Genomic DNA, 25,750 nt, shown 5'->3' with positions numbered 1-25,750 from the left:
TAAGATATGATAACAACTACAATAAATTCATTTATCAATATGGGAGGTATAGTATGCCTCTTCATGTGTTCAGAACTTGTATTATGTCCCTCAATAAGATTTTATAATGTTTTTACATACATGTTAAAACTTTCTTTTTCAACTTATATAGATATTTTACAGTTTCTGTCACTATAGGGAATAGAACATTCCCTCATCCTCACTTTTTCATACCTAATTTAGCATTTCTAGGGCAGACAATTGCTATGGGCTTAATATAGCAACTCAACAATCCTTTCTCATCTGTGCTCTTGGAAGCATTAAGAGAAGTCCAAACATGATTGGAAGTAGGGTGTGGAGGAGTGAGGAAGTAAAACACCTTGAAGAGAGATGTTGTTAGTAGCATTTTTGATGTATTAATACACAAATGAAAGTTGAATCCTGACAACTAAGAAGGAAAAGTATGCACTAGAGGAAATGAAAAACATACTAGAACTTCCAAATTAATTTGGGAAGGAAGAATAAAAAGAAATAACCAAAAAAAAAAGTTAAAAGTAAAATTATATATTATCTAGAAAGAGGTAAAGTATAAATAGCCCATAGAAAAGACTGTCAGCACAGATAAACTTCTAGTCAAAGGAAATTTTAGAGCTGCAAAAAAATTTTAAGAAAAAATAAGAGGAAATTAAGTAATTACTCAACCATAAGAATTTATGAAAAGAACAACCAAGTAAAACAAAAGAAACTAGAATATGGTAAATAATAAAGATAAAATTAGAAATCAACAAAATAGAAAACAAAAAAATTGTAGAAAGGAAAAATAAAACCAAAATTTTAAGAAAAAATAAGAGGAAATTAAGTAATTACTCAACCATAAGAATTTATGAAAAGAACAACCAAGTAAAACAAAAGAAACTAGAATATGGTAAATAATAAAGATAAAAGTAGAAATCAACAAAATAGAAAACAAAAAAATTGTAGAAAGGAAAAATAAAACCAAAAATAAAACCAAAAATTGTAGAAAGGAAAAATAAACCAAAAGTTGGTTCTATGGGAAGAACAATAAAATAATCTTCTGTTAAGTCTGATTGAGGATAAAAAGAGCAAGTATATACTATGTGAGAAATGAGAATATGAGACTGAATCCTGGATCCTGAAGAGATGATAGAAATTAAAAGGCAACAGTATATGTAAGTGTAAGGCAATAAATTAAAAAATCTAGGGGAAACAGATAATTTCTTAGTTTAAAAAATCTACTAGAAGTGATTGAAGAAGCAATACAAAACGTGAACAGACCAATAAAGACAGGAACAGTAATTTAAGATGATTTATTTTAAAGAACTGGAACGAGAAGATTTTATAGCTGAGCTCTATCTAATCTTTAAAGAACAAATCATTTCAGTATTTACTTAAACCATTCCAGACCACAGGGACTCTAGCATAATCTTCATATTAAAATCTTAAAAACACAGAACATAAATAGGGAAACATAGAACTATTTCACTTATGAGTAAAATGCAGAATTCCAATATAGAATGTTATCATATCAAAGAATAATAGTCATGATAAAATAGAATTTATTCTAGAATGTAAGGATAGTGCTGTATTAAGAAATCAGTTGATATAATTCATCATATTAGCAAATTAAAGAACAAAAACTGCATGATTAATAGATACTGAAAAAGATATTTGACTCATTTCAGGAACCATCCTTAGTTTTTAAAAATATGTAAAAAAGAATAAAAGAAAGCTACAGTTCTTAGAATTGAAGAAGACTATACCAAAAACAGGAAGCAAATGTCATATTAAATGAGGGAATTTTAAGTCAAGAATACAACAGATGTCTTTGCTAACACTACTATTATTCAGTATTACTTTTGGAAATTTTAATGAATGCAATAAGACGAAACAGAAATTATCAGTAAACATATAGGAAAATCCAAAAATTATATTTTCATCATTAATATGATTATTCACTAAGAAAACTATCAGAAAGCCAAAATCTGTTAAAATTAATGAAATAATCTAGAAATTAAATATAATAAATTAAATTGCTATTTTAAAATCCATAGCAATTGTCTGCCCTAGAAATGATAAATTAGAGATGAAAAAGTGAGGGTTAGGGAGAGCTCCTCTGGTTCTGCTTTCCTCCTACCCCTCCTTCCCTCTCTCCCTTTCCAGTTCTATCAAAGTATATAATCTTGGAAAATCATTAACTGTTCCCTCACTCTTGTTTCTTTTACAGGAGAGCATATCATTTAAGCGTACAGATAGAAAATCAAATTATCTGGCTTTAAACCCAGGCTTTGCCTTTTGCTGGCTCTGGGAACCTGGAGGGTAATATTTGGAGGTATTTACCCAGGTTTTCTTCTCTGCATTTGTATGTGTGGGTGTATGTGTATGTTGTACTCATTTCACCCTTGCTGCCCTTAAGAAATGGATATTCAGAAATGCAGAGATTCATTTGTTCAACAGTGTTTATGGAGCACCTGTCTGTGTTATAGGTACCAATTTAGATGTCAAAGGTACAGCAGTAAACAAGACAGATAAGGTCCCTGCTCTCATGAAGCTGATATTCTAGTGGAGGAAAAGTAGACAGTAAATAGCGAGATCACAGATAACTAGATGATAGATACATACATACATACATAGAAAAATAGTTGGCACATAGAGTAACTAAATAAATAAGAAAAATAGCAGATAGTGATAAATATTATACAAAGAATTAAAATATTGTGATAATGTTCCAGTTATCTATTACTGTATAACAAACTTTTACAAAGCTTAGTGGCTTAACAAAACAACCATTTTACTATCTCACAATTTCGTGGGTGAGAAATTTGGGGAGGGCTCAGTTGCATGAGTCTTCTGCTCCACATGGGGTTGGCTGGGTGATATTCAGCCGATGGCTGGTCTTGTATAGATATTTGGTGCCTGGGAGGGGTGGCTGGAAGGCTGGGATTATTGTCTGGAGGGCCTGCACATGGCCTGTCCAGCATGGCAGTGTCTGGGTAGTCAGGCTTCTTATGTGGCAACTCAGGGCTCCAGGTGAGGGTGTTCCAAGAGGCCCAGGCAGATGTTGCAAGGAACCTAGCTTTAGAAGTCCTACAGTCTCACTTTCACTGCATTCTATCAGTCAGGCAAGTCATTAAAGCCAGTGCAGATTCCAGGGGAAGGAAATTAGACCCTTCCTTTCAAATTAACAATGACTTGGGTGATTGGGAAGGCTGACTGAGGAGGTAACATTTAAGCCGAGAGCTGAATAATACGAAGGATTGGACCCTGAAGATACAAAGAGAAAGCTTACCTACTGGTTGGTCAGAGGAACTGAAGAGTAAGGGCTTGATGTGTCTGAGAAACTGGAAGTGACTGGGAGGGCGGTGAGCAAGGGGAGCAGTGGTATGAGATAAGTCAGCAAAGCCACGGGGGGCCAGGTTATGTAAGATTTTGTAAGCCTAGGTGAGAAATTTGGATTTTATTCTAAATGCTTCTTATTGCCAGAATCTACTAAAGAAGTTTTAGCAAAGGCCAGTCAAATCCATAGATTCTCTACAGAATTGCTTGTCAGGAAAGAGGCAAGAGCAGAAGCAGGGAGGCTAGCTAAGAGGCATTTGCAGTAGTACAAGAAGGAAATGATGGTGTATGCACCAGTGTGGTTGTAGGGAAGGCCAGATTGAAGATCTGTTTTGGAGGCATTATTGATGGATTACATGATTGGAATTTAGGAAAATCAAAGAATCAAGAAAATCCCCACCCCAAGATAAGTTTTAAGTAGTCTAAGAGCACATAGCTTCTCAGAGGTACCTTCTTAATTTCTTTCCTTCTTTACTCCATATACTCCGTAAAATCCATCACCAAGTCCTCTTCATTCTACCTTCAAAACGCATCCCCAGTCCTACTGCTTCTCATCACTTTCACCACGAGTCCCAGCCTCCAGCAACGTTCACCTGGATTAATGTAATAACCTCCTAAGTGGTCTCCTGCTTCTACTCTTGTTCCACCTTGTCAGCTTGCATGAAGTGGTCAGCGTGATCTTCTAAAAATGTAACTCATATCCCCTTCTCGAAACTTTTCAACTTCTCTCTCATTCGGAATACAGTGTGAAGCACTCACTGTGCCCCTGCTGTCCATCAACCTCACTCCCACTCTTCTCCTTCTCACTCTCCTCTGCTAACACTGGCTGTGCTGTTCTGATCACAGGGAGACTGCAGCTGCCTCAGGGCCTTTGCACTTCTGCCCTGTTTGCCTGGAATGCTTTCCCCAGAGTTATTCACGTGGCACACTCCCCAACTTCATTCACATCTCTCATCCTGAGAGATACCTACTCTGACCTAAGCTCCCTGCCCCCTCACTGTCTAGCCCTTTAACCCTCTTTTGTACATCTTTATTGCACAAATCACCCACCTGAAGTTATATTTCATTTGTTTATCTGTTTGTTGTATATCTGTTATTTATTTATTATATATCTCATTCATTGGCATGTAAATTGATGAGGGAAGCAGCCTATCTGTCCTGTTCATTGCTATATACCCAGGGCCCAGAACTGTGCCTGGTATAATGAAGGCACTTAAATAACATTTGTAGAAATGAATAAATGTTAGCTACTATTATCATTATTAATATTATGAGTTACTTGCATATCCTCTTGATTTTTCCTTCTAAATGTCTCTGTTCATGCCTTCTTTCCATACTCACTTGGCAGTCACCACCTGAATCCAGGCCTCTCTCACTCCACACCTGACGACCGGTGAAGCCTTCTTCCTGGGCTTCAGAAATCTAGTTACTTTCCTTCTCCAGGCATCTGTCATGTGACTACCTGGTCACTCTTTCTGAAACATTGCCTAATTATTTCATATCTCCTTTCTAACAGCATGAAGTCTAATCACTGTAGCCTTGCAGTCATTTCCCTCATAGCTGGTCTCTCTCAGTATTTTGCAGCTTCATTTCCCATTATTTCCTCCTGTGAACCTTGCCCCCAGACAAACTGCTGCACTTGCTCAAAACTGGTACTTTTCCATGCCTGTGAGTTGGCCCATCTATCCCAAACCTTCCCTGCTATTCAAAGTTGGGCTCAAATCTCACATCCATGGGGACTGACTCAGAAGCAAGAATTCTCTAAGTAGTCTTATATTTATTTCCCTCTCCCCCATTTGAACCTTGTATTGGCTCAGTCATATATTATACTGACTACACACTTTGTATATGAATATATAGGTATACTCAGTCCTACCTTCACAAATATAGAGCCAGTGTGTCCAACATGTATACTGTAGCTTGAAGTTTTAACTATTTCCACTTTAGCTTAAGGCTCTCAGTTATGGTCCTGCCCTGTCCCTTATTATGTGTGATTTGACAGATTCTGTAATCTCTTCAAGTTTCTATTTCCTTTGCAGTAAAATGGGGATAATCTCTCTCTCATAGTGCTGTCATTAGAATTGGATGAGTTCAAATACAATGTTTAATACACAGTGGGCCCCAATTAATTGTTATTATTCCTTTTTGTGTTTCCCACAGTGCCACTTCATAGAGTGGTTGATGGCTTTGCAAATAGGCAGGGAAATATCTGCAATAGGCATTATACCACCAGCTAGCCTCATCATGCATATTTCCTAAAGATTGCAGCTTTAAAATAAATGTATATTCCCGGTGCCTTCCTCTTCCTGCCTTGCTTTGGACATTACTGTTTTCACTTAACTGATGACACCTGAGTCCATCTGGGCAGCATTAGGCTTTCCCTAGATATTCCCACCCCTGTGGGAGCACCAATCACACGGTCTTTCCCGCAGTGGGGGAAATAAAGCATGAGGATGAGAGTGAGGATAGAAATGACCACTTTTGCAGCCAGATTTCTGGAAGGTAAATGATTCGAGCAATGTGATTCCAGAAATAAGCTAATCTGAATAGCATGACCACTCGCTGGGACTCACTCAGGCACACATAATCTAAAGGTCTCTTCTCCATCGTCTTAAGTTCTGGTAAAGTCGTCCCAATAATACTGAGCAAGTTCTTTCTTGGCCTAATGCCCCCTTTTGGTGATGCTATAATCTGTATTTTTATTCCTTCTTATTTACCCTCTATGGTCTCAGCAGTTGAGCCGTTGTCAGAGGTCTTGTTCTGTCCTTCCCATGCTGACGAATCTGCACAGGCAGGGAGATGTGGTACAGAAAACCCTGTGTCAATGTCAGTGGGTTTCACACCAGGATTCAGTCTGCACAGGGGCTGCCTGGCACGTGCTCATAGTCACTGGGCAGGGGAGCTACTGCAGGGCCTTCCCTTTTGACTGCAGCGTCTGTCATGGACAGAGCAGTGTCACGGAACTGGTGAAGCGATATTGTTTTCTTATGCTTCCTTCCAACACAACAGAAGTAAGATGGAGAGCTTTTCACTCAGGACCAAAATGATGCAGTCACGTGGATCAATGGGGTCTTCGGAGCAGAGAGTGCACTGGGATGGGGAATTGAGGAGAGCTCCAGAGAGGAACCGCTTACAGAGGTACAGGCTGTGTTAAGTGAAGCAAGGGCCGTGCAACACTCCAAGGCCAGCAGCAGTGAGAACGCTTACCTGCTAGGCCAGAGTGAGAGAAAAGAGGAATAGTATCCCCCCTTACCGTGGTTTCATTTTCCATGGTCAGCCTCTGTACATAAATATTACATGGAAAATTCCAGAAATAAACAATTCTTAAGTTTTAAGTTGGGTGCCATTCTGAGTAGTGTGATGAAATCTCTGTCCTGCTCCATCCCACCCAGGATGTGTATCATCCCTTTGTCTAGCGTATCTGCCCGTTAGTCACATAGTAGCCGACTAGGTTATCAGGTTAACTGTCTTGTGTTCTAATCCACCCTTATTTTGCTTAATAATGGCCCCAAAGCGAAAGAGTAGTGATGCTGGCAACCCGGATATACCAAAGAGAAGCCGTCAAGTCGCCCTTTAAGTGAACAGGTGAAAGTTCTCAACTTAATAAGGAAAGGAATAAAAAAAGTATGCTGAGGGAGCGAAGATCTATGAAAAGGACAAATCTTCTATCTGTGAAATTGTGAAGATGGAAAAAGAAATTTGTGCTAGCTTTGCTGTTGCATCTCAAGCTGCAAAAGTTATGACCTCACTTCATCTCATCACGTAGCCTTTGATGATCTCACATCGTCTCAAGAAGGGTGAGTAGAGAACAATAAGACAATGAGAGAGAGAAACCACATTCATATAACTTTTATTACAGTATATTGTTATAATCTATCTATAATATCTATGTTATTAGTTATTGTTGTCAATCTCTTACTGTGCATTAAACTTCATCATAAGTATGTAAGTATAGGGAAAAACATAGTATATACAGGGTTCAGTAGTATCCCTGATTTCAGGGATCCACTGGGGGTCTTGAACCGTATCACCCACAGATAAGGGAGGACTACTGTATTACCAGAACCCAGAGGAAACATCCGTAGATCTAAGAGGGAGGTACCTAAAAGATGCCCTGTCTTCAGTAGAGGTGTCTCTAGCTCAGAGTGACCAGGCAGGGAGCAAGCTGGAAACAATAAAGACCCTGGCTTCTCCCTCGTCCTGCTATGATCGTGCATCCCCACAGCTGAACCCAATAGAACGGGAGCCAGAGGACAAGGGCCCTGCTGCTGCTGACCGTAATATTCACCTCCTCAGGCACAGAGCAGGGTAGAGAAGGGTAGGACTGGGTCTGCAGGGGAGGAATGTTTAGCATATGGGGATTGTTAGTTTAGGTGTTAGTGGGTCTGATGGATCGGGAGGGCAGGCCTGGCAAGAATCTCTTTGAATGAGTTAATTTAACATTTGGGGCTCAAAGAAAAGAGGACGTGACCTTGAACGAGGAGGAAGGGGGTGGGAGATGGAACAGCATGGTGTCTGGCATGTGGTTTCCTGGAGTCCTGCCCATGTACTCAGGTGTGAACCTCAAGAAGGAAGGCGCTGATGGAAGAAGCAGAGGTGACTTTTCACGAGGGAAACATCCCATCCCCATTCAGTCTTACCTTCCCTCTTCATTTATCCCTAGAGCCCAAATTGACTTTTTGAGCCAAGGAAGCCCCAGTTTCTGGACCTTGCTATAGACCAAGGAGAGGAATATGCTCCCTATTTCACTGAAGTGAGGTGGAGAATTTCAGGGAATGGGGCACTTCCCTGGCCAAACGAGGATTTGCAACAGGGAACTTTAGGAGATAACCTTTGGTTCTCAAAGAAGGTACCCAGAGTGGGGGCAGGGAGGGATCATCATGCCTACCACCCAGAGTCTTCTGGGACAAATCGATAGATACTATTAACAGGAGTAGCTAAAAAGGAAGAAAATGAGAAGACTTTGGATGAACTCACATAAGACACTTCCAGGAATTCCCATAAAAACAAAGATCTGGGGGGAAATGGGAGATACTACATTAGCTGGTAGGTACATGTTCGCATTAATATGACCCACAGGCTAATTTATAGCCACAGGCTAATGAGGTCTGGAGCAATACAAGTTAGATAAATAATTTTTGCACATTGGTTTATGTTTAGTTCTTTTGTACTCTAGTTAGCATGGTAACCTGTCTAAATTTTAAAGTGTGTTTTCCCCCCCATCTCTGTTCTCTATGGATTTTATAAATTATATCTAGTGTAGAGGTCCCTGAACTTATTTTTGTGACATAAACTGCTTTGGTAGTCTGGTGAAATCCCTTCTTAGAAAACCGTTTTTAAACGCATGACAAAAAACATAGGCTTCAAAGAAAAATTTTAATATCAAAATACAGTTATCAAATCTTTTAATGTGATATAAAAAGATATATAGTTTGTTAATGCATTAGATAACAAGATTTGGTGGTGGGTCTAATAAAGTGGTGGGTCTAATAAACACCACACTTTTGCCATGCCGCACAGCTTGTGAGCTCTTAGTTCCCCAACCAGGGGTCGAACCTGGGCCCTCAGCAGTGAAAGCGCAGAGTCCTAACCACTGGACCACCAGGAAATTCCCAAAACACAACACTTTTGAAATTTCATGAGCATAGTACTATTTTGAAGTTTTGGCATCAACTTTAATGTGATGTGAAACTTGTAATTTCTACTGTTGTCAAAGTCAGAGGTACCGCTAACATAGCCATGGTCAGTTCCCCCCTTCATAAATGAAGGAAATACCAATTTTTAGTTAAAGAGTAGTGACAACAGAAATATATTTTTTGCTCAAGTTCATGAGCATCCTGAATTCTATCTACAAGCCCGTTATTAAGAACTCTTGCTACGATCTCCTAAACCCTCTGACAACTGAAACAATAACAAAGGCAGCATGAGAGTAAAATTTTCAGGTGAATAGTTTCAGAGGAGTCTGATCATATCCCACCTCCTGCCTCTTCCGCTCACACCATGGAAAATTCTAGATAATGAATCATGGGCCAGAGAGGAAGAGATGGAGCCACCCCATATTGAGGAGATGAGAAGAATGTTCTAAGAGACTCCAAGAGTCCTGGAGAGCTAAGTCAGCTCCAAGCTTTCCTTGAAGCCATGGCTGTGGAGAACACCCTCCTCCATCCAGGAGGAGCCTGGTAACTCAGCCTGTTACCCACTGGGCATGAAATCTTTGGAGACACAATCTCTGGTCAATCCCTCAATAATCTGCCTTGTGCACTCTTCTCACGTGGACCAGCCACTAGAAGAGAGGGCTTGAACATCTTCCAGGATAGTCAGGGCCTAAAGGGAAAGTCCTACTCTCTGACCAAAGTTGACAAAACAGAATTTATGTGATATAGGTAAAGATGCCTGGTCTTAAATGAAGTCTAAAGGAGACACTAATGAGAACAGCTGCAGAATATATCTGAAAATTAACCACAAACCCCACACCCCCAGATGGGTGCCAAGTTATTTAAAAGAGTTATAATAGTTGCAGTCAATTGCATACTTGGACACCTCCAGCTTTAGCAATACTACAGGATTCTGGACAGTTAAGCAAATTGTGGGAATAACTTACAGACTGAAGTAGGTGTTATGCTTACAGGAGTGGGCCTGGAAAAGGATTCTTCTCTCAAGAGTGGAGGCTGTGGCTCTAAGGCAGCTTCCTGTGCCATGCTGGGCCAAGAGGCAATGAAAAGCTGGCAGACGATACCATTTCAATGGCCTGACCTCTCAGTCACTCCTGTGACCCCAGAGAAGCCACAACTACCTGCAGGGGGAATTGAATTCTAATACAGTAACAAAGGTTGGACTAGTTCATACGTTTAAGACAAAAGTCACATGAGGGCAATGAGAAATGTCATTTACTACACAGGTCCTAAATTCCTCTCCATTTTCCCTAAGTGCCAGGTGGTCCTAAGAGATGACTGGGAGAATGGGGGACATGAGGATGATGACGGCACGGTGAGGCCTCCTATCTGGGCCCAACCTCTTTGAGTCCTCATGGGAACATGGGTGAAAGCTGATCTAATAATAGATGTTTGACACCCTACACAAGAGGGAAGAACAGAAGATTAAAGCTCAACTCCTCTATTTTATATATGGGAGATTAGGACTCAGAGAGGTGATATGCCTGAAATGTGACATTTTAGAATAAATAATACCAGACTAAAATGCAGCTTTTCTGACCTCTGATCATTGTGTTTTTTCCATCATTTAGAAAAAATTCTAAGCAAACTACAAACACTTTTATATCTTGGCCTTCATGGCTCAATCTCAGCAGCAGAAGGGGAAGTGATGGCTGCGGTCTCTCAGTGATGAAGGATGAAGACCAAACCTGGAATGGGTCAGACCAAATGCCAGAAAGCACAAACCTACTAGGTACACATTTTAAATTGGCTCACTCAAAACCTATTCACATACCCTCTCATGCCTCACTGTACCATAGAAGGTGGAAAACTAAAACTTTCCTTCCCAGATACCCTTGCAGCTAAAAGAGACCATGTGAGATGTGGTGAATAAGACATAAGCTCAAGTCGGCTGGTTCTATATCTTCTGCTTCTTCTTTCTCCCTGACTAGAATGTGAACTTGATATTGGAGGTGTATCAGTCATCCACAGGATTATGGGACAGGAAGAGAAAAAGCGCAGACCCTTGATGGCATTTTGAGGTGCTGAACAAGCCTTGATTTGCTTAAACCCAGACTTCTTCTCACTGAGGTAAAGAAACCCCATACTTGTGTAAGTCCACATTCATTAAGTTTTATGGTACTTGTGCCAAACATAATCCTAACTTATATTTCAGTCTGTGAATCAAAAGTGGACTCAAGGATGGCAAATACATGCTAAAACAAATTTCAGTAGGATGAGTTCATGTGATCATTGAGTTTAAAGCTCAGTATGATATAATACAAGTTAGCAAAGAGATCCAATTAAAGAAGGTAAGAAAACTGTCTAGATATGAAATGCTGTTTGTATGGAGTGGTTTTGAAGGCCCAGAATGTGACCTGTGGATGTGCTTTGGTTGGATAACTCTCCAACATTATTTAATCAAGGCACCATGATTCAGGGTCATCATTACTTCATTTGGGGCCATCTATCCTTGTTCCTCTTGTAAAAATAAAATAAAATGGCCACGAGAGGGCGTGGGAATGGAAATACTGAGGCAAAAATATGCCTTCAAACCAGACTGCTCTAGGGATGTTGTCACAGTGGGGTCCGAGGTGGCCTGTGGCCTGTTGGAATAAGAGAAGATAAAACACAGCCTTAGAATGAGGGTAGAGAACTTTGGTTTCTTGGTCTAATTTCATCCCACTGGAGACAATTATGTTATGAGGTGATATTAGCTGTAGCACTGAAGTTTAAAGAATAATGCTCTCGTGGGTAGGCTGCCATGGGTTTCTGAGTCAGAGAGAATTCTCTGATGGTTTGGTGAGAACAGCTGAAAGGGCATACAGTGTGTGCTTCCTTCAATTATTCCTGAAGGGCTTCTCACTTAGTTGGGTTTAAACTATCTCCACCAGGGCCCATTAAGAGAAAAGAAAAAAAAAAAGAATATGAATTGAAAAAGAGACTTTGAACAATTAAAATACATGTTTCCAAATGTAAAATCAAGAACTATGTTAATTTCTCAAATAAGAAAAAGAGCAATTTAAAAAATAAACTTAGGGGGATTCCTCTCCTAGGCAGTCTTAGTGCTGGAGCTCCTGGTTTAGCTGGTAGAGGATTTGTCAGGATAGATGAAAAGAAAGATGAACACTCAACGCTGAAGCTGCAGCTGAAAGAGAAGGACGAGCTAATTTCCCAACTTCAGGAAAGTTCAGCATTTACAGAAAACTTTTGCTTCAAGAGTAGATAAATCCACACAAACTGAACTTCTAGGCTATGATGGTTTGAACCTGAAAAGACTGGAGTAACTACAAGAAGGGAGAGAACCGTGTGGTTGATGGGGTCTTCATGCTCTGGCCGGGGGTCAGGCCTGAGCCTTTGAGGTGGGAGAGCCGAGTTCAGGACCTTGGTCCACCAGAGACCTCCTGGCTCCATGTAATATCAAATGGCAAAAGCTCTCCCAGAGATCTCCATCTCAACGCTAAGACCCAGCTCCACCCAACAGCCAGTAAGCTACAGTGCTGGACACCCTATGCCAAACAACTAGCAAGACAGGAGCACAAACCCACCCATTAGCAGCTCCCTAAAATCATAATGTAACAGACACCCCAAATCATACCACCGGATGTGGTCCTGCACACCAGAAAGACAAGATCCAGCCTCATCCACCAGAACACAAGCACTAGTACCCTCCACCAGGAAGCCTACACAACCCACTAAACCAACCTTAGCAACCGGGGGCAGACACCAAAAACAACGGGAACTACAAACCTGCAGCCTGCAAAAAGGAGACCCCAAACACAGTAAGTAAAGCAAAAAGAGAAACACACAGCAGATGAAGGAGCAAGGTAAAAACCTACCAGATGAAACAAATGAAGAAGAAATAGGCAGTCTACCTGAAAAAGAATTCAGAGTAATGATAGTAAAGATGATCCAAAATCTTGGAAATAGAATGGAGAAGATACAAGAAGGGAAAAACAACAAATAATATACAAGGGAATCCCATAAGCCTAACAGCTGATCTTTCAGCACAAACTCTGCAAGCCAGAAGGGAGTGATAGGAGATATTAAAAGTGATGAAAGTGAAAAATCTACAACCAAGATTACTCTACCCAGCAAGGATCTTATTCAGATTCAACGGAGAAACTAATAAAACCTTTATAGACAAGCAAAAGCTAACAGAATTCAGCACCACCAAACCAGCTTTACAACAAATGCTAAAGGAACTTCTCTAGGCAGGAAACACAAGAGAAGGAAAAGACCTACAAAAACAAACCCAAAACAATGAAGAAAATGGTAATAGGAACATACATATCGATAATTACCTTAAATGTAAACAGATTAAATGCTCCAACCAAAAGATATGGACTGGCTGAATGGATACAAAAACAAGACCCATATATATGCTGTCTACAAGAGACCCACTTCAAACCTAGGGACACATACAGACTGAAAGTGAGAGGATGGAAAAAGATATGCCATGCAAAGGGAAATCAAAAGAAAGCTAGAGTAGCAATTCTCATATCAGACAAAATAGACTTTAAAATAAAGACTATTACAAGAGACAAAGAAGGACACTACATAATGATCAAAGGATCAATCCAAGAAGAAGGTATAACAATTGTAAATATTTATGCACCCAGCATAGGAGCTCCTCAATACATAAAGCAAATGCTAACACCCATAAAAGGGGAAATCAACAGTAACACAATCATAGTAGGGGACTTTAACACCCCACTTTCACCAATGGACAGAGCATCCAAAATGAAAATAAATAAGGAAACAAGCTTTAAATGATACATTAAACAAGATGGACTTAATTGATATTTATAGGACATTCTATCCAAAAACAACAGAATACACATTCTTCTCAAGTGCTCTTGGAACATTCTCCAGGATAGATCATATCTTGGGTCACAAATCAAGCCTTGGTAAATTTAAGAAAATTGAAATCATATTAAGTATCTTTTTTGACCACAATGCTATGAGACGAGATATCAATTACAGGAAAAATCTGTAAAAAATACAAACACATGAAAGCTAAACAATACACTACTTAATAACCAAGAGATCACTGAAGAAATCAAAGAAGAAGTCAAAAATACCTAGAAACAAATGACAGTGAAAACACAGTGACCCAAAACCTATGGGATGCAGCAAAGGCAGTTTTAAGAGGGAAGTTTATAGCAATACAATCCTACCACAAAAAATAAGAAACATCTCAAATAAACAACCTAACCTTACACCTAAAGCAATTAGAGAAAGAACAAAAAAAAACACCAAAGTTAGCAGAAGGAAAGAAATCATAAAGGGCAGATCAGAAATAAATGAAAAATAAATGAAGGAAACGATAGCAAAGATCAATAAAACTAAAAGCTGATTCTTTGAGAAGATAAACAAAATGATAAACCATTACCCAGACTCATCAAGAAAAAAAGGGAGAAGACTCAAATCAATAGAATTAGAAATGAAATAGGAGAAATAACAACTGATGCTGCAGAAATACGAAGGATCATGAGAGATTACTACAAGCAACCATATGCCAATAAAATGGACAACCTGGAAGAAATGGACAAATTCTTAGAGAAACACAACCTTCCCAGACTGAAACAGGAAGAAATGGAAAATATAAACAGACCAATTACAAGCACTGACATTGAGACTGTGATTAAAAATCTTCCAACAAACCAAAGCCCAGGACCAGATGGCTTCACAGGTGAATTCTACCAAACATTTAGAGAAGAGCTAACACCTGTCCTTCTCAAACTCTTCCAAAATATGGCAGAGGGAGGAACACTCCCAAACTCACTCTATGAGGCCACCATCACCCTGATACCAAAACCAGATAAAGATGTCACAAAGAAAGAAAACTACAGGCCAGTATCACTGATGAACATAGATGTAGAAATCCTCGACAAAATACTAGCAAACAGAATCCAACAGCACATAAAAAGGATCATACACCATGATCAAGTGGGGTTTATTCCAGGAATGCAAGGATTCTTCAATATACGCAAATCAATGTGGTACACCATATTAAAAAATTGAAGGATAACACCATATGATCATCTCAGTAGATACAGAAAAAGCTTTTGACAAAATTCAACACCCATTTATGATAAAAACCCTCCAGAAAGTAGACATAGAGGGAACTTACCTCAACATAATAAAGATCATATATGACAAACTCACAGCCAGTATCATTCTCAATGGTGAAAAACTGAAAGCATTTCCTCTAAGATCAGGAGCAAGACAAGGTTGTCCACTCTCACCATTATCATTCAACATAGTTTTGGAAGTTTTAGCCACAGCAATCAGAGAAGAAAAAGAAATAAAAGGAATCCAAACTGGAAAAGAAGAAGTAAATCTGTCACTGTTTGCAGATGACGTGATACTATACATAGAGAATCCTAAAGATGCTACTAGATAACTACTAGAGCTAATCAATGAATTTGGTAAAGTAGCAGAATACAAAATTAATGCACAGAAATCGCTTGCATTCCTATACACTAATGATGAAAAGTCTGAAAGAAAAATTAAGGAAACACTCCCATTTACCATTGCAACAAAAAGAATAAAATACCTAGGAATAATCCTACCTAAGGAGACAAAAGACCTTTATGCAGAAAACTATAAGACACTGATGAAGGAAATTAAAGATGATACCAACAGATGGAGAGATATACTATGTCCTTGGATTGGAAGAATCAACATTGTGAAAATGACTTTACTACCCAAAGCAATCTACAGATTCAATTCAATCCCTATTAAACTACCACTGGCATTTTTCACAGATCTACAACAAAAAATTTCACAATTTGTATGGAAACACAAAAGACCCTGAATAGCCAAAGCAATCTTGAGAAAGAAAAACAGAGCTGGAGAAATCAGGCTCCCGGACTTCAGACTGTACTACAAAGCTACAGTAATCAAGTGAGTATGGTACTGGCATAAAAACAGAAATATAGATCAATGGAACAGGATAGAAAGCCCAGAGATAAACCCACGCTCATATGGACACCTTATTTTTGATAAAGGAGGCAAGAATATACAATGGAGAAATCAAAGCCTCTTCAATAAGTGGTGCTGGGAAAACTGGACAGCTACATGTAAAAGAATGAAATTAAAACACTCCCTAACACCATACACAAAAATAAACTCAAAATGGATTAAAGACCTAAATGTAAGGCCAGACACTATAAAACTGTTAGAGGAAAACATAGGCAGAACACTCTATGACATCAATCACAGAAAGATCCTTTTTGACCCACCTCCTAGAGAAATGGAAATAAAAACAAATAAACAAATGGGACCTAATGAAACTTAAAAGCTTTAGCACAGCAAAGGAAACCATAAACAAGATGAAAAGACAGCCCTCAGAATGGGAGAAAATATTTGCAAATGAAGGAACTGACAAAGTATTAATCTCCAAAATTTACAAAGAGCTCATGCAGCTCAATATCAAAAAAAACAAACAACCCAATCCAAAAATGGGCAGAAGACCTAAATAGACATTTCTCCAAAGAAGATATACAGATTGACAGCAAACACATGAAAGGATACTCAACATCACTAATCATTAGAGAAATGCAAGTCAAAACTACAATGAGATATCACCTCACACTGGTCAGAATGGCCATCATCAAAGTATCTACAAACAATAAATGCTGGAGAGGGTGTGGAGAAAAGGGAACTCTCTTGCACTGTTGGTGGGAATGTAAATTGATACAACCACTATGGAGAACAGTATGGAGGTTCCTTAAAAAACTAAAAATGGAACTACCATATGACCCAGCAATCCCACTGCTGGGCATATACCCTGAGAAAACCATAATTCAAAAAGAGTCATGTACCACAATGTTCATTGCAGCTCTATTTACAGTAGCCAGGACATGGAAGCAACCTAAGTGTCCATCGACAGATGAATGGATAAAGAAGATGTGGCACATATATACAATAGAATATTACTCAGCCATAGAAAGAAACGAAATTGAGTTATTTGTAGTGAGGTAGGTGGACCTAGAGACTGTCATACAGAGTGAAGTAAGTCAGAAAGAGAAAAATAAATACCGTATGCTAACATATATATATACAATCTAAAAAATAAATAAAATAAAGTTAGGAATATCGTGCATTGACATTCCTGGGAAAGCTTGCAAATTGATGCATACTTAAGGTGCCAGAATACACTTATGAAACCTAAGCTGTTACTTCCCAATACTGGAAAACCTTTAGAATTCCATAATGGAAAAGTTGTAGTATTTCAAAATTTGAACTTATTTGTTATTTGAAGTTATTTGAAGCTAAAAAGAACTTTCCTTGAACGAACACTGAAACAGTTAGAACAAAGTGTACTCTGAAAAACACTTCTGGTGAGCTTATCAGAGTTTGAAAGGTTTGTGAAAACAGCCTTCGGGTAACTCCTATCAGCTTAATAGAAACAGCAGGAATTCTCTAGCCTCATTTTGGGTCCATTCATTAAACCTGCTCTGCCTTGTGGCTGAGTTAGTTTTCACTTCCCTTGGGTTCCAGTCCTTCTAAGGACCAAAAGGTACTTTGGTCACAAACATGGATTTTCACTTTGGAAAGAGTCCCCTCCATCCTATCATGAGGCCAGATGGAGGGACCAGAAATTTAGGCAGGCACATTCCTCAGCTTAGCCTCAGGTACCTCTGATTCACCGTTCACAGAATCAGCCCCGCTACCTCATCTGTAAAAGTGCACAACGTCTTTTGGAAAACACGCTCTCTCATACATTTCTAGTTGACACATCTTTTGGGAAGGCAATATTGCGAGAGCTATCAACATTTCAAATGCATGCTTTCTTAGACCAAGAAATTCCATTTCTAGGATTCCAACAGTTTCGTCTGAACACATGGGCAAAGATGAATATCCAAAGTTACTCATTGATATATGTTTTGTAATACTAGGAGACAGAGGGAAAAAAAGTCATGTTCAGCAAGAAAGGACAGAGTAAATTAATTATCTTCTTTGAAGGGATGTCAGTATGTCTGGATGCAGAGTTGGGGCTAGTCTCTAAGTCAAAGCCATCACACCTAGATGGTGGAGCAGATGATGGAAAGCACCTGGGTCTCGTTGACATAGCTGAGCTGCAGAATTAACTTTTAGTAGTGATGCCCTATCTTTGGGCTTCTTAGTTTGTGAGATTATAAATTTTCATCATGATTTTAGACAACCAAACCTGATTTCTCTATTACTTTCAGCCAAATCATCCCAAGAGAGCATCCTTTGCAAAGAAAGTTTTGGCAAAATGCCCTGAGATCACATTCCTACAGGTAAGGCTGAGGGAGTCCCATGGCTCTGTATGCACTGTCATACTTTGAGAGAATTCTTATATCTCTAAGAATGGTCTTCTATTTCCCACATGGCCATTTTCCATCAGTTTAAACGAGCCCATGGAAGTAACTAGACAAGGTGAAACACCTCACAGAGGCCTGCGTTTCCCATCTCTGAGACTCAAGGGACCCGATCTGTGGCAGCAAAATCCTTGACTTAGCATTGTTTCTCCCATGGTCCCGTGGAGTTCAGAGTTCTTAGTGTTAGGTCTCAGAATCTGTTCTAGTTGCTTCACTCAGAAAAGGATTTATTAAAGGGTAGACTCTTTGGAGGTAAGTGCTAAAAAAGCAGACTCTAGGCTGAGCTTCCAGAAACAACTCCCCAAACTTCATCACAGAAACAGACCACCAAGAATGCTGATATCTTTGCCTCAGTCAGGAAGCTGCAGAACCTGGACTCTTCCATCAGGGCCAGTTGCTCCAGGCCACACTGCTTCTGTTCTGTTTGGGTCAGGAAGAAGATATTCACAGCTTGTTTCTCTCCCCACATAACTTAGTTCTTTTATAACTCAGGGTTGTTTAAAACTTTTTTTTATGTTTAATAATATGCCTGGAGAATATGGGACATCTTAATAGTGTTATAACTCAATTTTGAATCAAGATCTCAAACAACTGGATCTGAACTAAGTCACACCTGAACCCTAGTAGCAAGTGAGGCTGGGAAACTCATGGCCACATGCCAGCTACTGGAGTCCTGGAAGGCTGGAGGTGTCCTGCAGTGGTTCTCTAGGGACATCAATCCACAACCCCCAAATGAAAACGATAGAGCCTCACACCAGAAACAGAATGGTCTTCAAACTCAACTCTATCAGGAATGAAGATAAGATTCCTCAGTAAGCCTGATGGTTAGTCAGTTGTATCACCTGAGGGGCAGGTTGCTCTACACAGCATTTTAACCAGCTACACAAAAGGAAGTCAATACCTTCCTAGAACGTCTGCTTTCAGTGTGGTGAAATGTGCTCAAACTCCCACAGTCACATTTAAGGTTCTGTCCTCAGCAAAGTAAGTGTTTTGCTATTGCACAGGTTGTTGTGACTAGAAGCATGGGACTTGAGTTAATAATAATAATAACAATTTATTAGAAACTGTGGTCAGAAGGACACAAAGCCAGTCTCAACTCAGCACTGCAGGTGCTATTTTGGAATCTTCAGTTTCTTCCTGCATAAGCAAAGTAGAGGAGAGAATTGTAGCTATTATCAGAATACTTTCAAATTTTAAAAATGATGTTTTCCTACAATTATCTAGATGTTTCAGATAAATTTGGGCATAATTTTCGTCCAAACGATCTTTATAATTGCCCAAATTCTCTTGTACATGTACTTCTAGACACTGCTAAAAATATATAGCAATCAAAGCAGTAATGTCTGTAAACCCTGTTTCAGTTCCACAGAGAAGCTGGGAAAGATATACAGGAATCAAAAAACTTCTCTCAAATGTAATAAAATGAACAAAAATAAGAATAGCAAAAAAAAAAAAAAAAAGTCAGAAGCATCCAAACTAAGGAAGAAGCACAGCCTCATAATGTAACAATTTAAAAATAGTATCTACAGAGAGAAGATTCTGGAAATTGACTGTAGCTTCTACTTGACTCCTCCAGAAGCAATACAGTGGACAAAAATGTGAAGGAATAAAGTCCTGAAAAAACTAACTCTACCTTTCATTTAGAGGGTAGCAGGCTGATGGTGTGAGGGATGGCGCTTGGAAATGAAGCTCAAAAGAGAAGTGACAGGAGTCTCTCTAAACGGTTGCCTGTCTCAGTGTGAGAGAAAAACAGATTCATTCATTAGAGACAGGAAGAACTACTAAGAATTGGCATTTTTTGCTTGTTTATTTTACTAAGAGAAACACAGGATATAAGCAGGGAAGGGACAAATATGATGAATTCCTAGTTTGCCTATTTTTTCATGCCTTTTCCACCCAGGTCCCAAGCAGGGAGAAGAGGGGAGGAAGTTACCACCTAAGGCAACTTTTAGAGAAAAGGAGGCTTTGGGTTCCCTGGCATCTGGTGAACAACCTGAAAACCAAAGGCTTTTCTCACTGGGTCAGATACACCTTTAACTATTCAGAGTAAATCTCAGTACAGAACTTTTAACTAAATCACAGAGAAAGTCTTCTGTGACAAAGTCCCCCAACTGTGAAACCCACAACCCTGGTTCCACCCTCCCACCCCAGACCCAGTTGAGCCCCATCTTGCCACCTTCTCAGACAACAGAAAAGCAGATAGAAAACAACCCATGAATACAACAGGCCTAAGTTAGGCCTAAGGGGAGTCAAAGAAAATGCATTACAAGTAGAAAGATAAATATAAGGCTTAAATAGAGGTTTCCCATATCAAAAAATAAATATCTGAAAATAAAAACCAATAAAATACCAAAAGTAATGGAGAAAAAAAAGTAAAGAAAATCAAGAATTAAAAACTGAGTTCTAATTAGGAATGCTTTTGGCTGCAAGTAGCAGGAAACCCAGCTAACAGGGGCTTAAACTATGTGGACATCTATTGTTTACTTAAGGAGACATCCAGGGGAAGGCAGTCCAAAGATTAGTTTGGCAGCTCACTGGTTGCATCAATAATCCAGGCCCATCTGGTCTTTGCATTCTGTCACCTTCCACGTATTTGCAATATCGCTCCTCATGACCACAAGATGGCTGCCACAACTCTAAGATTCACATCTGTACTCAGCAGTATCCAAAGCAGGAAGACAGGGGGATGATTCTTCCTTTTGAGAAAGGAAACACTTTCCTAAAAGCCCTCATCTTATCTATCCTGGTATTTCATCAGCCAGAAGTGGATCACATGTTCACCCCTAAACCAATCACTGGCAAAGGCAAGAGAATGATCATAATTCAGTCCCTTGGCTGGAAATATTGATATCAGAACCAAATTGGGATCTGTTAGCAAAGAAAAAGGCAGGAGTGGCAACTGGGTGGGCAGCCAAAATAACAGCCGTTGTTCACTTCGAATTATCCAAATTTGTTATGAGAATCACTAGAAGAAATAAAACAGATCATATACTTTCCAAAATGCCAGAAATAAGATATAAAAAAATATCACAGGTCATAAAGCAAAGGTAGAAAACAAAGGAAATGGCAAGGCTCTATTAAAATAAATTAAAAATCCCACAGTGTAAAGTAAGATGATAGAAGATTACAAATATATCTAACTTAACAAAAAATATTACTAGTAAATCAAAACCTCTAAAAAGAGAGTCATGATGGAGGATATGGAGCAAACCTTAACTACATATTAACCTGTATCATTAAAGCAGTGTGGTGCTTGTACAGACAGAAAGTTCAGTGGAATAAAACAAAGTCCAGAAATCGACACACATATTTACAGAAATTTATTACTGTATGTGTTAAAGGTTAGCATCCCAAATCTATGGAGAAATTACAGACTTTTCAATAAGTGGTATGAGAAAACTAATAGACAATCTAGAGGAAAAGAAATTTGAAACCCTAACATATTCACCATACCACGGTAGATTCCAGGTCTCAAGGTAAGGAAAGAGAGGAGTGGGGGTGAGAAAGAAAGAAGAAAGAAAGAAAGAAATGATAAAAGAACAAGGAAAAACCAAAACCAAAAAAACATGGGCAAAGTCTTTTTTTAAACTATAGAACAGGAGTTGGCAATATTTTTCTGTAAATGGCCACATAGTAAACTTTTTACTTGTGGACCAGAGGGTCACTCTTGCAACTACCCAATTCTGCCACTGTAGTGCAAAAGCCGTCAAACATTATGTAAATAAGTAGGTGTGGCTCTTTTCCAATAAAATTCTATTTATAAAAACAAGGAAAGGGCTAGATTTGGGCCCTTGAGCCATATTTCACAAACCCCTGATGTATCATGTGAAAGGCCTTTTAAACTAAGACTCAAAACTCAGAAGCCACAAAAGAAAAGATTGATACATTGAACTACAAATTAAAAACTTCTACAAGGCAAAAACAACACATTAAGCAAAGTCAAAAGATAAAATGACACACCACCAATAAATATTTGCAACTCATTTCACAAAGGGATAAAATTCCTAATATATAAAACTTCTAGAACTCTCTCCACTATTTTTTCCTTCTCCCTCATTATTCCTGCTCCTTTTCCCGATCTTAAAAGACCTTTTTCTTGACCCCATTTCCCTCATCAGTTGCTGCCCTGTATTCTACTCCTCTTTGCAGTGAAACTCCTGGAAAGAATTGTTTCCAAGATCTTTCCTCTCTTGCTCCTTCCTTTAAGCCCTGCCAGTCCACCAGAACTGCTCTAGTCAAGACCCCTACATTGCTCAAGACAGAGGTCAATTTCAGCCTGTGTCCTACTTTACTTTTCAGCAGCACTTGCTGCAGGTATTCACTTTTTCTTCCTTGAAAAAAAAAATTGCACTTGGATTCGAGAACACCAAACATCAAACTCTTGGTTGTCCTCTACCTCTCTGGTCCCTAGCTCCATCTAGGCTACTTTGTTCATCCCTTCTCAGCTCCTGACCTGTCAATTTTGACTCACAGCACGACTCAACTTGGGGCTCTTCTTGTCTCTTTCTTACCTCGGTTCCTTGATGATCTTATGTATTATCACAGCTTTAAATGTCACCTAAAGGCAACCACCTCCTGAATTTAAGTCTCAAGGCTAGATCGCTCTCCTTAACTCTAGATTCATACATACACCTGACTTCTCCCCTTGGGGTCTAATAAACATCAAGATCTTACCATGTTTTCAGCTGAGCTTCCAATGTCAACCCCAAACCTAATCTACCCGCAGTTACTTCCATTATAGTGGAAGGCAACCCCAGCCTTTCAGTTGCTCAGGCCAAAATATCTGGAATCATTCTTCTCCCCTTTCTTTCACACTCTTTGCTCTACCTTTAAAATATATCTAGAATCAACTATTTCTCATCTTTCTTCTACTACCACCTTGGTCCTAGTCACCATGATGTCTCACTGGATTACTCTAGTAGCCTCCAAACTGGCCTCCCTACTGCTATCCAGGCCCCTCATCAGGTTCTCAACACTGCAGCCAGAGTGACTCTGTTAAAAATAAGTCAGATTATATCACTCCTCTGCTTCAAAACCTACAATGACTCTCCAATTCACTGATGGAAGTGGCAAAATAATGTAATACAAAGCCCTATATGATCTTTCCTCTTCCACTCCTCTCTGACCTCATTTATTATTATTATTATTCTCTCTTATTTTGCTCCAGCTGCAATGGTCTCCTTCCTGATCTTTGAAAATGCCAGGTACATACCTGCCCTAGCATCTTTAAATCAGGCTTTCCTCTGCCCTGTTATTTGCATGGCCCCCTCCCTCGCTTTCTTCAAGTCTTTGCTCAAAGTCATCTTCTCAGTGAGATCTGCCCTGACCACCTGTGATATAATAAGAACTATATTTAGTCTTTGTTCCCGGTTCCTGGAACAGAGTTCCTAAAACCCTTGTAATTTTGAGTGATAAGGATGCTAGGAGTATCTTTTGTTCTAATATTTGGTCTTTAACCCTAGTTTCTGACAGGGGAGCTTCTAAGACCCTTGGAATCTCTGGAGTGAGAAGGGTGTCTTTTGTATGCTAATGAGATGACTGGCTGGGAGACCCTAGATGGCTTCAGGTTGGGGGCTGTCACAGAAAACCAAGCCTTGATTAGAGGCTTGGAACTTTCAGCTCCACCCTTCACCCCCAACCTCTGAGGAGGGAAGAGGAGCTAAAACTTGAGCTAATGATTGATCACACCTTTCTGATGAAATCTCCATAAAAACATCCCTAAACTGTGGGGTTCAGAGAGCTTCCAGGTGATCGCCTGGAGGTGCTGGGAGGGTGGTACATCCAGAGAGAGCATGGAAGCTCTGTGCCCCTTTCCCATACCGTGCTCTATGTGCCCCTTCCTCTGTGTCCTTTGTAAAATCCTTTATAATATACAAAAAAAACTTAAGTAGATGTTTCCATGAGTATTGTGAGCCATTCTACCAAATTACTGAACGTGAGGAGGGGCTTGTGGGAACTCCCAACTTACAGCTGCTTGGCCAGAAGTATAGTTAACAACCTTGGACTTCAGATTGTCATCTGAAGTGTGGGGCAGTCTTATGAGACTGAACCCTTAACTTGTGAGGTCTGCACTAAGTCCAGGCAGTTAGTGTCAGAATTAAGTTAAGTGGTAGGACATACAGTCGATGTCCACTGAGAACTGGAGAATTGCTTGATGTATAAACACCCACACATTTGCTGTCAGAAGTGTTGTGAATAGAGTAAAAACACGTGTTTTTAAAATTTTACCACCCGACTCTCCTATAACCCTCCACTGGCACTTTCAATCTCCCTTCTCTGCTTATTGCTTTTCTCCATAGAACTCATTATTCTAAGTATTGGGAGTATAATGGTGAACAAAACATACACCCTTGCTCTCCTGGAGCTTACACTTATGAAATGTTAGAGACACCAAGCAAATAATAATACATATGACTATACACCTAATTAGACAATGACAGCTATGAAAGGATCTTTAAAGGGAAAGTTTAAGTTTAGGGAACCACACAATGAGGCAAGGTGGAGAGAAACCTATTCTAGATTCAGGGTTAGGAAGAAATAACAAGCAGAGTAAAACATGAAGGATAAGTGGGAGTTGGCCAGCAAAGAGTCAAGGGAAAGGAGAGTGCTCCAGGCAGAGAAAGCATATGCAAGGGCCCTTGAGCAGGAAGTAGTTTGGCCTATTAAGGACCCTCAAATTGTGACTCACGTAAAATACTTAAGTTCTAAATCAAAGAGAGATTTCTCTTTCTATAGAGAGCCTGAGTAAATATTTTTGATTTTGTGGGCCAGAATTACAATCTCTGTAGTACAGTCTCTGTCGTAACTTCTCAATGTTGCCTTTGTAGCAGGAAAATGGCCTCAGACAATATGTAAATTAATGGGCATGGCTGTGTTCTAGGAAAACTTTGTTGGTGGCAGCGGCTCAAAGGCGGTAGTTTGCCAATCCCTGTTCTTAATTATAACAGACTTCTTTAGAACTCAGTTATAAACCTCAGTTTCATAAAAATATTTATTCTGATCAAGACATATTTATTAGGGATCTATTTAGTGCTAGGTATCATACTAGGGATACAGAAGTAAATTAAAAATGTGTTGTCCTTTCTCTTACAGAGTTAGCAGTTATTAACAAATATCAATATAATAACTAGATAATACATCAAAATTCAACTGAAACTAAGGGCAATTAATGAGCAGTTCAGGGTCCCCTGAGAACTTATAACAGGGGATCTAATCCAGCCCGGAGGACTAGGAAAATCTGAAGTGACATTTCAAGGTAAAACTAGAAGGATGTGTAAGTAAGTCTTGGCCAGGTAAAAAGTTGAGAGAGAGAATATCTCAGAGAGAGAACATAGCACATTGAAAACCCAAGTGGGAAAGGTTATTGAAAGGTTATTTAAGGAGCAGAAAGAAAGCCAAAGGACAGGAATG

The sequence above is a fragment of the Grampus griseus genome, assembly GCF_964374135.1.
Source record: "Grampus griseus genome assembly, chromosome: 9".
In the NCBI taxonomy this organism is placed as follows: Eukaryota; Metazoa; Chordata; class Mammalia; order Artiodactyla; family Delphinidae; genus Grampus; species Grampus griseus.
This window is presented reverse-complemented; position numbering follows the sequence as displayed.